Source organism: Cervus elaphus, chromosome 20 (assembly GCF_910594005.1).
Source record: "Cervus elaphus chromosome 20, mCerEla1.1, whole genome shotgun sequence".
Classification (NCBI taxonomy): domain Eukaryota; kingdom Metazoa; phylum Chordata; class Mammalia; order Artiodactyla; family Cervidae; genus Cervus; species Cervus elaphus.
The window spans coordinates 133,806,965-133,822,786 of NC_057834.1; the positions used below are offsets into that span (position 1 = coordinate 133,806,965).

At 41.4% G+C, this 15,822-nt stretch overlaps 1 pseudogene; it reads right to left on the minus strand.

Annotated features, from left to right (window-relative positions):
* Positions 1-15,398: 15,398 nt before the first annotated feature.
* LOC122678562 lies at positions 15,399-15,543 on the minus strand (annotated as a pseudogene).
* Between the last annotated feature and the right edge of the window lie 279 nt (positions 15,544-15,822).

Here is a 15,822-nt window from a genome sequence, read left to right on the forward strand (position 1 = left end):
GGCTGGAGGAGAGGAAGGCAGCTCAAGTGAACAGTGCCTTCAAGCCTGGCTCAGAATACTTCCTCCCAGCCAGGACGGCAGAGCCACAAAAGGACACATACTTCGGCCATAGAATCTTGATGGATGCATCCCTGTCTCTGCACATGGGTGAAATGTAAAGTAACTATGCTTCAATCAGCAAAATAACCTATTTCAAAAATAATTCTAGGAGCACGTCATATCAGCATGGGTTCCATTATTCTTTAAAGGGTCTTTCTCATCTTTGTAAAGATATATAGATTTCCCAGATTGCTTAGTGGTCAAGCATCTGCCTGTCAATTCAGGAGAAGCAGGAGGCGAGGGTTCAGGTTGGGAAAATCCCCTGGAGGAGGAAATGGCAACCCACTCCAGTATTTCTTGCCTGGAAAGTTCCATGGACAGAGGAGCCTGTTGGGCTCCATGGGGAGCCCACAGGATCAGTCCATGGGGTCACAGAGAGTTGGGTATGACTTAGCAACTGAGCATGCATGTGAAGATATGTAAACATTTTTAAAACATCTGTGGGATAGTTCTTATTTATAGGTAGGTAGATAGGGTGGACTCCAGTTCAGTTCAGTTCAGTCGCTCAGTCGTGTCTGACTCTTTGCGACCCCATGGACTGCAGCAGTCCAGGCTTCCCTGTCCATCATCAACTCCCAGAGCTTGCTCAAATTCATGTCCATTGACTCAGTGATGCCATCCAACCATTCCATCCTCTGTTGTCCCCTTCTCTTCCTGTCTTCAATCTTTCCCAGCATCAGGATCTTTTCCAAAGAGTCAGTTCTTTGCATCCGGTGGCCAAAGTATTAGAGCTTCAGCTTCAGTATCAGTCCTTCCAATGAATATTCAGGACTGATTTCCTTTAGGATGGACTGGTTGGATCTCCTTGCAGTTCAAGGGACTCTCCAGAGTCTTCTCCAACACCACAGTTCAAAAGCATCAATTCTTCAGTGCTCAGCTATCTTTATAGTCCAACTCTTACATCCATACATGACTACTGGAAAAACCATAGCTTTGACTAGACGGACCTTTGTTGGCAAAATAAAGTCTCTGCTTTTTAATATGCTGTCTAGGTTGGTCATAGGTTTTCTTACAAGGAGCAAGTGTCTTTGAATTTCATGGCTACAGTCACCATCTGCAGTGATTTTGGAGCCCCCCAAAATAAAGTCTGCCACTGTTTCCCCATCTATTTGCCATGAAGTGATGAGACTGGATGCCATGATCTTAGTTTAATAGCCTTTAGATGCTATTTGGAAGAAAGAAAAGAAGGAAGGAAGGAAGGAAATAGGGAAGGGAGGAAGGGAAGAGGAAGAAAGAAACCAGGAATTACTGGCTCACTAACTTCTAAAAGCTCTGTGTGTGTGCACACATGTGCTCACTCATGACTATGTTTGAATGTCATTCTTCTGATTGTCACCGGGGTCCTTTCCCCATCATTGATCAAATTGATCCTAAGAAACACCTTTATGGTCGAGTAGGGTGGAGCTGGGTCATAGGACTACAGAAGAAGTCTATTAATTTCTCATTGCCTTATCTATGGAATGCACTGGCTGCAGTAAATTTCCTTCAGCTTTCAGTTTCATTTATCAGAAAGACTTTCTAACTGTTCTTGACATTTAAACAGACATATCCTTAACAATCACCATCAGAATACTAACTTTATAAATGTAGAAAGCTAAGTTCTCTGAGGTGAGGTCATTGTTACAGAAACACTGTGTGTGTATCTATGTGTCTCACAACTCAGAGCCCAGTATCTTCCATGTACTTTAGTCCCCATAATTTTGAGTTCAGGAAGTGCCTTCTGCCAGGTCCCTGTCCCCTATCCTTCTACCTCATACTGAGCAATTTTACAGGTGTCAGCAGAGACATTACTTTACCAGTAAAGGTCCGTCTAGTCAAAGCTATGGTTTTTCGAGTAGTCATGTATGGATGTAAGAGTTGGACTATAAAGATAGCTGAGCATTGAAGAATTGATGCTTTTGAACTGTGGTGTTGGAGAAGACTCTGGAGAGTCCCTTGAACTGCAAGGAGATCCAACCAGATCATCCTAAAGGAGATCAGTCCTGAATATTCATTGGAAGGACTGATGTTGAAGCTGAAACTCCAATACTTTGGCCACCTGATAGGAAAAACTTACTCATTGGAAAAGTCCCTGATGCTGGGAAAGATTGAAGGCAGGAGAAGAAGGGGACAACAGAGGATGAGATGGTTGGATGGCATCACCGATTCGATGGACATGAATTTGAGTAAACTCTAGGAGCTCGTGATGGACAGGGAAGCATGGTGTGCTGCAGTCCACGGGGTCACAAAGAATCAGACACGACTGAGTGACTGAACTGAACATGCTCTTTCTCCTGTGGGCTGCACTTGTTCAGTTCTCTGAGCTTCTACTCTGTTCCTTTTGTAATTCTGTACAATCTGGGTACATCCATGACTATGTCCAAAACACAATGACTTTCAAGTATATATTTTAATCTCCTGTGTTTCTTCCATATCCCAATTATTGCAGCCAACTGTCTACCTGAGCATCCCCAATTCACCTTGTACACCAAAGAAGATGCATTCAACTTAAAACTGGAAGTCACTGCCTTTGCCACACTGTAAAATCTCTTCTGCCTAAGGTATTTGCCTGAGTTGATGGAACCACCATAACCAGTGTTCACTAGAGCCCAGGGTGTCATAACAAATCTCCGCTCTTCCCATCTCCTCCTTAAAATCCTATCAGTGTCGCCTCCTGAATCTCTTTAATCCACCCTTCTCCTTTCCCAACACTATTAGCTGAGACCATGCCAGCCTCCCCTCTCTTCAGGAATAACCTAAAGACATTGTTACGCTTGAGGTCTCCCAACCTCATTCCCCTCCCCTGTGAGCTACCCTTCCCACTGCTATTTCCCCAAGTGCGTTTTAAAAAATTAGGGTGTTTTGTTTTAATCCCTTGCATAAAGCATTGCCGTCACCTACAAACTGAAGCTCGACCCTCATCTGTCCTCTTGATCATCTTTGATGATCCTCTTTGTTGATCCTCTTATATGATCCTTGATGTCCTCTTTGATCATCTTCCCAGACTCATCTCTTCCTGCTCCAGACACTCCGGACTCTCTAGTCAGCATGAAACAGGTGTAGCTCCTCTGATAGGAATGTTCTCTTACGTCTCTGTGACTTTGCATGGGCTGGTCCTGCTGCCCCAACTTTCTTACTCATTGTCAGTTCCACCTCATCCTCGCTAAGATTTACCACCCACACAGCCTTTTCTCACCTGGCCAGACTTCCTTCCCTGTGCCCCTTACATGAGCATTTATTTCAACCTACTGCAATCACTTTTGTTTGTTTGTTTATATGTTTTTTCCCCTTTTGGAGTATGGACTCCTCAACGTCCTCTTTAGCACAGTCCCTGCCATGTGGCACATGCCTAGTAAATGTTTATTGAATGTCCACATGCACAAATGTCTGTTGATTTAGTGTCATGCACCATGGTTTCATGGGGAAAGCAACTGAATCATGTAAGAATTAGATGTGTTCCTAGCAATTTAGAAAAATCCAAAGTCAGTCTTACCTAAAATTAAGCCAACCAAGTCTACCTGTACTAGGCTAAACAGTGCTGCCCCCTCAATTCATGTCCTTCTCAGAACCTCACAATGTTACCTTATTTGGAAATAAGGTTATTGCAGATGTAATTAGCTAAGTCACTTCAGTTGTGTCTGACTCTTTGCAATGCTATAGACTGTAGCTTGCCAGGCTTTTCTGTCCATGGGATTATCTAGGCAAGAATACTGGAGTGGGTTGCCATGCCCTTCTCCAGGGGATCTTCCCAACCCAGGGATGGATCCCAGGTCACCCACATTGGCTGGTGGGTTCTTTACCACTAGCGCCACCTGGGAAACCCTCTTATTGGTGTAGGGATGGGCATTAATCCAATATGACTGGTGCATCTAGAAGAGGAGAGACAGACACAAAGGGACAATGCCCTGTAACAGCTGAGGCAGAAATTGGAGTGATGCAACTACAAGGCAACAACGCCAAGGACCACCAGCAACACCAGAGGTTAGCAGAGATGTGGAGCAGATTCTCTCCGAGAGCCCTCAGCAAGAGTTTGGCTCTGCTGAGACCTCGATTTCAGACTTGCAGCCTCCAGAACTGAAGGAGAATAAATGTCCATTGTTTTAAACCACCCAGCGTGTGGCACCTCATTTCACTGCCCTGGGCAAGTAATATAGCACCTAGTCTAGGAGGAGGGAGGTGGGGAGTGCCAGTGAGTTAAGAGAATTCCTCCCAACAACAGTTGATCAGTATGAGACGTAAGATGCTAGTTAAATCTCCTTTCCTCTTTCTGCGAATGTCCTCAGTATAATGCCAATGACTGAGAAAAAACACCCAGCAGAAAAGCCAAGGGTGATTGAATGACAGCAAATAAAAGTGGCGGAAAGATTGTGGGTAAAGGCCAGAGCTCCTTCCAAATCTCCTCTGCTTTTGACTGATCTTCAAACAATTTGGTCCTTTAAAATATCATGAGATTCTAAGTGATCACTTTGGCATTAAACTCAAGCATTCTCAGAGAGGGGAGTGGTCAGAGAAAAGGCAAATGGTCATGTTCAAAAAGGGGGTGGGGAACAGGGCTGGGGAGAAAGAGGGCATGAATCTGGGGGCCTTTGAATCTGGGGGTCCAGTTTTTTGCGGGGGTGTTACAGTGAGGAAGCTTCCAGGAGGATGTCCCTCTCAGCTCTCTGATGTTTTCTGTTAACCTGTTTGTCTGTTCTTGAACAAATGCCAGACTGGTTGTTTAAAAATTATTATTTTGACTTTGTAATATGTATTCAAATGTGCCAGGGCAAGATCCTCCTTTTATATTCAGTTTCTAAAGGTGAGAAAGGTGACCCGAAGTGCTTCAAAACAGGAAAATAGCCTGTAGGATTTGTTTTTGAGTCAGAAAACTTCAGAGGTGGCTTGGCTATTTTCATATAATTTTATTTTCAAGTCTATATTTTTAGTAATATTTTTTTTTGTTGGGAAAAATCCACCTGCAATTTTCGTTGGTATTACTTTGAGTAGATAAATTTGGTGAAAAATGTTATCTTTATAAAGTTAAATTATCCTGTGAAAGAGTATGGAATTTCTCTCCATTTATCTAGATTATTTTCTATAACCTTTATTAACTTTTGGTTCTTAGAGATATTTAGAGTGTTCTTGGTTAAGTTAAACTCTACTTATGTATAAATGTTTTGATGCTTTTGTGAATGCTTTCTTTTTTTATGTTTTAGCTGGTTATTGCTAATGTTGATAAGTTACATTGATTTTTAAACTAATCTCTAATATGGCAGATCTGTAGAACTAGCTTGTTAATTCTAATATTTAATCTGTTAATCTGTTGCTTTTGTTTTCTAGGTACAGGATGACATCACCCTCAAAGAATGAGAGCTTTGTGTTTTGTCTACTAATTAATCGCTTATGGCTCTTTCTTCAGTTTGGGCTAGGACTTCCAGTTTTATAGTAAGGGTTTGCATTAATAATATACATTTTTGTGTTGTTCACAAACGTAAACAAAGGCTTCCACCAAACCTACTTGCCATAGATAGATTTGAACAATGTTTATGTTTATCCAGTAAGGACATTCCTTTCTCTTCCAGGTTTGTGAGCTGTCAAATCTTACCAAATACTTTTTCAGCATGTTTGGAGATAACTGTGTGATTTCCTCCTGTCTATTATGTGGTGAATTACACTGATTCATTTTTTTTAATTACAATTTTATTTATGTTGGCTATCTTCAAAGTTGAAATAAAGAAAAATGTAGAGAAAATCAGATTTTTAAGTTACAGTAAAAAGATCCTATATATACCTACTTAATTTATAGAATTATTTCTTTAAGGACATATGTAAATATATAGGTCTGCGGACAACAGTCCATTAAATTAATTACTACAGTGCTATAAATTATAGTCTCAAATCAATTTACTTTCTTAAACTGAGAAGATCAAGAATATTCCATTACATAAGAGTTCTGCCATTTAAAAACCTTTAACACACCTTTAACACAAATTTATTTTCTTTATTCAAGCAGACTTTTATCTAGAGTCAGTTCAGTTTGATGAATTAGTTTTAATGCACTGTTGATTTGGGCACCGAGCATTTTAGTTGGAGATTTTGCTCCTATATTTTTTTGTAACTGAAGTGGGCCTATGATTTTCTCTTCTGGTGTCATCCTTATCTGATTTTGGAATCAAGAGTACAGATGACTTTTAAAATCAGTGGCATCTTACTCCTTCTTTTGCTTTCTGGAACAACTTGTGTAACAGTTGTATAAATGGAAATATAAATTAACTATTTCTATTTCTATTAACTGGCTTCCCTGATAGCTCAGTTGGTAAAGAATCCACCTGCAATTCAGGAGACCCTGGTTTAATTCCTGGGTCAAGAGAAGGGATAGGTTACCCACGCCAGTATTCTTGGACTTTCCTTGTGACTCAGCTGGTAAAGAATCTGCCTGCAATGCGGGAGACCCTGGTTCGATTCTATTAACTCGTTGTGTCAATAGAAATAGAAATTAACTATTTTTTGAAAGTTAGGTAGAACTCATCAGAGGAACTATCTGGAGCTGGGTTTAGGGGAGAGGTTCAGATGGTAAAGAATCTACCTGCAATGGAGGAGACCTGGGTTCAATCCCTGGGTCAGGAGGATTTCCTGGAGAAGGGAATGGCAATCTATTCCAATATTCATGCCTGGAGAATTCTATGGACAGAGCAGCCTGGCAGGCTATAGTCTATGGGGTCACAAAGAGTCAGACACGACTGAGCAATTTTCGAGGTCTTTAAGGACAATTTCAGTGTATTTAATATTATCACTCTATTCATGTTTTATTTCTTCTTGCTCCAGTTTGGCATTTTCTTGCCTCCCCCCACCCCCGGGAACATATCCACCCAGGTTCCCACATATTAAATTGTGTATATGCTTACAATATGCTTTTTATTATTTTTAAACCTGTTAGATTTTAGTTATTTTTCATTCTTTATTTTGACTATTTGCATCTTTTTTCTCTTTCTTTCTTTGTTGCTTGATCACCCTTGCTGGAGATTGTTTATTTTAATAATCTTTTAGAAGAATCAGCTTTTGGTTTTGTGAATCTTCTCCGTTGTTTTATTCTCCATTTGATTGATGTCTGCCACTACCTACATTATTTCCTTCTATTATTATTTCAGTTTGTTCTGTTGGTCTTTTTTCAACTTCTTGAGTTGATAACTTCATCAATTTACTTTTAACTTGCTTATTTCCTGATGGTGGTGGTCATGAGTTAGTTGTTCAATTGTGTCTGACTCTTTGCCACCTCTCAGACTATAGCCCTCCAGGATTCTCTGTCCATGGGATTCTCCAGGTGAAAATACTGGAGTGGGTTTCCATTCCCTTCTCCTGGGGGTTTTCCTGACCCAGGGATCGAACCACATCTCCTGCATTGCAGGGGAATTACTTACTGACTGAGCCACCAGCGAAACCTTATTTCCTGATAATGGTATTTAAAGTGATGAATGTCTCTTAAGATACTATTTTAGGTCCGTCTCATATTTTTGAGATGAAGTGTTTTCACCCTCATTTAGTTTAACATGTCTTAATTTATCATTTCCTTCTTAATTCTAGACTTTAATTGTTGTTTTGTAATTGTGTTGCACTGTGGTTAGAGAACACATTATATAAACATTAAATTCAGTTCAGTTCAGTCACTCAGTCATGTCCAACATTTGCGATCCCATGGACTGCAGCACACCAGGCCTCCCTGTCCATCATCAACTCCTGGAGTTTACTCAAACTCATGTCCATTGAGTCAGTGATGCCATCCAACCATCTCATCCTCTGTTGTCCCCTTTTCCTCCTGCCTTCAATCTTTTCCAGCATCAGGGTCTTTTCAAAAGAGTCAGTTCTTCTCATCAGGTGGCCAAAGTATTGGAGTTTCAGCTTCAGCATCAGTCCTTCCAATGAACACTCAGGACTGATTTCCTTTAGGATGGACTGGTTGGATCTCCTTGCGGTCCAAGGGACTCTCAAGAGTCTTCTCCAACACCAAAGTTCAAAAGCATCGAACAGTATGAAAAGGCAAAAAGAAATTAATGTATGTAAACATCAATTTCTTACAACTTCTTTTATGATAAATACATACATATTTTTGGGTCTTAGATTTGGTTGAAAAGAACACGCATTATTTATTTGGTACTGCATTCTGCATATATCTAGTAGTTCAAGTTTATTAATGATACTGTGGAGGTCTTTGGTATCTGTGTTTTTTATTTTTAATTTAAAATTTTTGCCTACTGTGTCTATCATTTTCAGGAACGGGTGTGTTAAACTCTCCATTACTGTTGGTTTGCTGGTTTCTCTGACATTCTGTCATTTGCTGCATCTCAGATTTTGAGGTTGTATTGTTTAATGCATATATGGTTGTGAGAGATAAACCTTTTTATTCTATAGTGCCTTTTACTAATATACAATTTATAAAACATCCTTCTTTGCTCCTTATGACACTATTTTCTTTAAATTCTTTTTTCATCAGATATTGTATCTTATATCTTTGCTTTCTCCTGGTATTTAACTGGCTTATCTTTTTCCATCCTTTCATTTTCAAGCTCCATGTATCTTTTTTCTCAAGTGCCTCTTACAAATAGCATGTTGTTACAAATGTCAAAGTCCAGGCCCGTGGGTGTGTGGACCTGAGTAATTTGGGAAGAGTTAAGACTAAGTTCAGAGTGGAGACTCTTATATCATGGGCCGTGAGTATCACTCCTCCTGCCACAAAGACTCAGTCTGCTCCTTGGGTTGTGGAGAAGCAGCCCTGGAAAGGCCAGTCCCTTGGGTTGACATCAGTACTGGTGGCTTGGAGGTAGAGATGGAGAAGTGATTGCTTGAGATAGGCTGGCCAGTCTGTACACCTGTTCCCATCAGCCCCCACCTAGCAGGCTTTTGCCTTGTCCTGCTGGTACCCTAGTGTTGCATAAAATGAACCAAAGAAGGTCTCTTTGTGTTTCTGTTGTTCAGTCGCTAAGTCGTGTCCAACTCTTTGCGACACCATGGACTGCAGCATGCCAGGCTCCTCTGTCCTCTGCTGTCTCTTGAAGCTTGCTCAAACTCATGTCCATTGAGTCAGTGATGCCATCCAACCATCTCATCCTCTGTTGCCTCCTTCTCCTCCTGCCCTCAATCTTTCCCAGCATCAGGGTCTTTTCCAATAAGTCAGTTCTTTGCATCAGGTGGCCAAAATATTGGAGCTTCAGCTTCAGCAACAGACCTTCCAATGAATATTCAGGGTTGATTTCCTTTAGTGTTGACTGGTTTGGCCTCTGTGTACCAGCCTCTAGAATGTTTATTTCTTAACTGCACTGTGAGACACACATTAGAGCCTCACAAAGCTCACTCCCAGACTCAATTTTTAAAACATTTTCCCCTGTGGTAGAAGTTACATAACATAAAATATACTTTAACCATATTTAACTGTACAGCTCAGTAGCCCTAAGTACATTCACATTGTGCAACTCTCCATTTCCTGAATTTTTCACCTTCCTAAACTGAAACTCTATCTTACATATCCAATTATTTTTAAAAAATAGCCCCAATAAGCAAAATTTTATTAATTTAAAACCTACCTCTTTGTGAATCCTATGAAACCTCACCTGACAGCCCTTACCTCTTGATAAGATAGGGCCAGGATCAATAGTTATTAACATAATGCCCTAGGTCTCTGCTGGCTTTCAGAATTTTCTGATGCAGAGCCTCTCTGTCCCCACCTAGACATGTACGCTCCCTCCCTCCTGAGTTCCCCTGCCCTCCTCCCCTACTGAGGAGGGATCAGACTAGCTCCTGCCTGAGGGACCTTCCCTGCTGTCAAAGCATCACAAGACAAGGCTTGTGTGTGTAACTGCCACCTTGTGCTCATCTCTTTTTCCCTTTATGTGTGTGCACTCAGTCTTGTCCAACTCTTTGCAACCCCCTGGGGTTTCCAGGACTTTGGGGGACACCAGGCTACCTAGAGATCTTGGCAGGTTTATCTTTCTAACTCCCCATCCAAAACATAATGCACAATTACGAGGAGTTTCCTTTAAAATGACCATTTGGGGGCAGCCAACATAAGACATTAAATACTCTTTGTGACCTCACCAGGCTTGTCTGTCCATGGGGTTCTCCAGGCAAGAATACTGATGTGGATTGCCATGTCCTCCTCCAGAGGATCTTCTTGACCCAGGGATCAAACGCTCATCTCTTGTGCCTTCTGCATTGATAGGCAAGTTCTTTTCTACTAGCGCCAGGATCAGCCTCCAAGTCCCTTCAACTCCTACCTACGCTTGTGGACCCTGGAACCAGTGGAACAGGCAGCAGCGGCTGATTTCTACATTAAAGGGGCAGGGAGTGACTTTCAGGACGATGTTGGCAGAACTCAAGGAACTAATCTCTCAGTGGTCTTCTTGCTGCCACCTCTGACCATCTCCCACCCTAGAGGGGACCCTGCCCTGGGCCCCAGACATGAGTTCAAGAGTCTCCAGTACCCATGGCTTCTCTGTCTTTCACAGGTGGTGGTAAAATCAAAACATGGTTCACGTCTTTGCTTGTTTTCTTGCTTTTACAAGTTAAATAAATTTCTTTTTATCATTATCAAAGTAATGCTTAGATGTTTTTTAAGTTGGAAATGAGTAGAAGAATTGTAAAAATGTTTATCACCAAAGACAAGCATAGTTAACGGTTGGGTGCATTTCCTTCAAATCTTTTTTTTAGTTCAGTTTTTGTCTTATAGTTATTAAGACCATGTGGTGCATTCAAAATTGTGCATCGTGACATTTAAGTCTATTTTTTCCTGTTTATAAAGGAATTGCATGCTCATCACAGAAAAACTGCTTCTTGGTAGTTTGTTGACTGTTCTCATCTGAAAAATATCCAAAGATTCAGGCCCATCATTATGAGTTTTGAAGATGCAGAAAATCACTGCTCTAGTTTTTGGCACTGAAAATGGCCATTTTGTTATTCTATGAATCTATGCTCTTTGTAGAAGGAGAAGAAAAATCTTCTTATTTAGCTATTCTTACATCAAAACTGCATAGAACTTGGGTGCTATTAGTGAGTGCCAGAGCATATTTGTTGCCAGAACAACTTGTTGTTCATTGTTCAGTCGCTAAGTCATGTCTGACTCTTTACCACCCTGTGGACTGCAGCCCACCAGGCTTCCCTGTCCTTCAGTCCTTCACTCTCTCCCAGAGTTTGCTCGAACTCATGTCAATTGAGTTGGTGATGCCATTCAACCATCTCATCCTCTGTCTTCCTCTTCTCTCCCTGCCTTCAATCTTCCCTAGCATTAAGGTCATTTCCAATGAGTAGAGAGGAGAAGGGCTGAAGGTGGAGTTAATTATGAATGGTCAATGATTTGACCAGTCAGGCCTCCATCAAATACCCAATATGATGGGGTTGGGAGGGCTTCCAGGTCTGTGAACACACAGAGGTGCTGGGAGGGGGCCCAATCCAGAGAGAGCCTGAGAGTTCTGCCCCACCCCCATGCCTACCCCTACCCATTGTTTCCATCTGGCTGCTCCTAAGGTACACCCTTCATAATAAATGGATAATAGGAAGTAAAGCAATTTCCTGGGTTTTGTAAGCCATTTCTCCAATAAATTATCAAGCCCAAAAGGGGATGATGGGAGCCCCTGATTTATAGCCACTTGGTCAGAAGTACAGGTAATATTTTGGGACTTGTGATTGACATTTGACGTGTGGGCAGACTTGTGGGGCTGACCCCTTAACTTGTAGGGAATGCAGTAATGCCAGGCAGTTCATGTCAGAACTGAATTATAAGGTGTCCTATACCCCATCGGTGTCTGGAGAGCTGCAGAATTGATCGGTGTGCAGAAAAAAAAAAAAAACACCACGCATTTGTTGACAGAAGTGTTGTGAAAGTGAAAGTGCTCAGTCGTGTTCAACTCTTTGTGACCCCATGGACTATACAGTCCATGGAATTCTCCAAGCCAGAATACTGGAGTGGGTAGTCTTTCCCTTCTCCAGGGTATCTTCCCAAACCAGACATCAAACTCAGGTCTCGCTCATTGCAGGTGGATTCTTTACCAACTGAGCTATCAGGGCAGAAGTGCTGTGAGTAAAATAAAATGGATTTTTTTTTTCCTTAACTTGGTATTTTGGATGGCAGAGAGGTCAAACCAGTCAATCTTAAAAGAAATCAACCCTGAATGTTCATTGGAAGGACTGATGCTGAAGCCAAAGCTTCAATACCTTGCCCACTGGATGCGAAGAGCCGACTCTGATGTTTGGAAAGATTGAAAGCAGAAGGAGAAGAGGGCAGCAGGGGATGAGATGGTTAGATAGCATCACTGATTCAGTGAATATGAACTTGGGCAAACTCTGGGAGTTGGTGAGGGACAGAGAAGCCTCGCATGCTGTAGTCCATGGGGTCACAAAGAGTCGGACATGACTTGGCGAATGAACAAACAAACATTTGGTATCTGACCACCCTGGACATCTGATCAAGTCCCTCCCACACCCCAATTTAGATATCTTAATCACCCTGGCTTGCCTCCAGCAAAAATTTTATCAAGTGTATTTGACCAGAATCTCTCTTACTTCTGATGCTTTCTCTTAGTAATTTTCCATCTACTGATCCCACCCTGCTCCTTGCCTCCTAAATAGTCTGCCTCACTCTTCTTTAACAAATGTCATGAATAATTTTACTTTAACATAACCTGCCATGCCTTTATAATTAGAGTGTATTTAAAGAGCTGGTTAGAATTCCTCTGCCCAAATGATTATGAATTTTCTATATATAAAACAGTAGATCTATTTTTTCTACCTTCTCTGGAAAGGCAAATCATTCCATAATATAGAAGCTGCAGTCAATGTGAAACAAATCGTTGTTTAATTAATACACTCTTTAATTTGGATCAACTCTTTATTGTAGCTGCCTCATATGACCCACAGGAAGTTTCTATGTTCCTTGCTTTGCAGTAGAGTGAAATTATATGCAAATCTAGCTGGAACCATGATGAAACTTGTACTTGGCAATCCAATGAAAGCCCATTGAAAAAGATCTCTATCTCTTTGTGAGAAACATATGTCAGAAATTTACATCCTGCTGCTGTGAACCCTTTTGGTCAGTTGACCAACTTAGTATGAGCTTAAAACTAAAACACTCCATCTGTCAAAAGCTTTGAAGAATGACTTTCCCTGCCACTAGCTAAAAGAAAAATGGTGCAAGAGTTTCTTTATATAGTTGTTCTTGATATAAATTAGACTTACGTGAGAAAAGGATGCTTAAATCTATATTCCAAATAATACAGCAGAGGATTACAAGGCAGACTGTGCAGACTGGAGCAGAATCCTCAGCTATTTTTACTACTGATAAATGAATTGCTTGAGAGAAAATGTCTTCCTGTTCCCTTTCTCTCTCTTTCTCAATATATCTCCCTCACTCCCTGCCTTCTGCCCCCAACCTCTCTCCTTCCCACATATTCACAAAACTGCATGTCCACACGGAAAAACACATTGTAGCTTCAAGTTCAAGGAATCCATCCCTTGAACTTGAGCATTTCAGTCAAAGTTTTCCAGCCTCATTTTCCTTCAATTTAATGCATTTTTCTGGAGCAAAAAGACTCGCAGAAATAAAGACCATGGGGTCAAAGTTTGCTTCCAGGTCTACTCTTTCCATTTCTAAAAGGACCATTGGAATATATGTGTGCTTAGTCACTCAGTCGTGTCCAATTCTTTGCGACCCTATGGACTGTAGCCCACCAAGCTCCTCTGGACATAGAGATTCTCCAGGTAAGAATACTGGAGTGGGTTGCCATGCACTCCTCCAGGGGATCTTCCCAGTCCAGAGATCAGATTCAGGTCTCCTGCATTGTAGGCGGATTTTTTTTTTTTTTTTTTTACCATCTGAGCTACCAGGGAAGCTTGGTTTATATATAAACAGGACAAATCTGTTGGAAGTCAAGAGGAAGGGCCTGCTTGGAGAACCAGATGACACAGAACCAGTCTTCATGTTGCCTCAGTGTTCATTCCTGTTTGGCCACTCTAAAAAAGTACTGTGGGCTGGGTGGCTTATAGCATCAGGTAAGAGTCTTCTGTCACAGATCTGGAGGCTTTGTGGGGCGATCCGTTCCAAGCCTGTCTTTCATCTTCTGGTGGCTGTCAGGAATCCTCAACATTCCTTGGCTTGTGGCTACATCATCCCCTTTTCTTCATCCAATCATCACATGGTGTCCTCCCTAAGAATCTGTCTCCAAATTTCCTTCCTATAAGGACATCAGTCACTGGATTAGCACCCACTTAACCCAGTACAACCTTATCAACTTGGTTATATCTGCTAGGATGCTATTTCCAAATAAGGTCATGGGTTCTGGATTAGACATGGATTTTGGAGAGGCAATATACAACCCAGAACATAATGCACAGAAGGAGAATTTAAAAGGAATGGTCATGGTGTCCTCTCAAACATCCATCCCACCACTGGGAGGAGCCACCTGGTTTAGCTGATACCATTTCTATATTCATGGTTTAAGACAATCTTATAGTCTCTCATCCTACTTGCCACAGTGATTGGTTCAGGAGTCAGCAAAGCATACTCCTCAGTCAGTAATTAGATCTAAGGGCAGATGAATGACCCACAATGGTCCCTCGAAGGGGAAGCCAGGACTTATATTTGACGGTTGAGGACAGAGAAGTCTTTTTCTCTCCCTGCCTATTTTGTTTCTTCTGGTATTTCAGTAATGTTTTTTATGTTAAAAAAATACACTTTGACTATAGAAAATAGAGAAAAGTACCAGAATTATTAGAACTACTCTTAGTTTTGCCAACATTATAATCAACATTATGAAATCCTCTTTAACTTTTTCATAACATTCACACACCATGTTTTATTTGCGAGCTTTATTGAGATATATTTGACATAAAATATTGTGTAAGTTTAAGAGGTACGATGTGGTGATTTCATATGTGTGTATGTTGTGACATGATTACCGTGATAGGGTTAGTTAACCCTCCATCACCTGATCACTATTTTGTGTGTGTGGTGAGACCATTTAAGAATTATTCTCTTAGCAACTTTCAAGTATATAATACAGTATTGTTAACTACACTCACCATTTTAAACATTACATCCTCAGAACATAGTCATCTTTAGTCACTAAGCCCTGTCCAGCTCTTTTGTAACCCCATGGACTGTAGCCTGCCAGGCTCCTCTGTCCATGGGATTTCCCAGGCAAGAATACTGGAGTGGGTTGCCATTTCCTTCTCCGGGGATCTTCCCGACCCAGAGATCGAACCCAAGTCTTCTGCTTGGCAGGCTGGTGCTTTACCACTGGGCCACCTGGGAAGCCCCATATTTATCTTATAACTGGGTGTATGTACTTTTTTTTTTTTTTTCATGTGCCCCAGGCATGAAATAGCTCTGGCCACCAATCCAGGCATCAAGCTAGGATGAACAAAGGACTAGACATCTGCTTTGCCCCTGACTGATATAAGAGCAACACCACCAATCAGGTGCCTCTTTGCCCATTGCCAGGGAGGGTGTATGTACTTTTTGACTGGCATGTCTCTTTTCCCCCAACTCCTCAGTCCCTGGTAACCACTTTTCTACTCTTTGTTTCTATGAGTTCAGCTTTTTTAGATTCCACATATAAGTGACAACACAGTGTTTGTCTTTCCCTGACTTATTTCTCTTCTCATAATGCCCTCAGGGTGCACCCATGTTGGCACGAGTAATGGGGTTTCTTTCTTTCCCACAGTGCAATGATACTCCGCTATGTTTATACACCTTATCTTCTTTATCCATTCGTCTGTTCATGA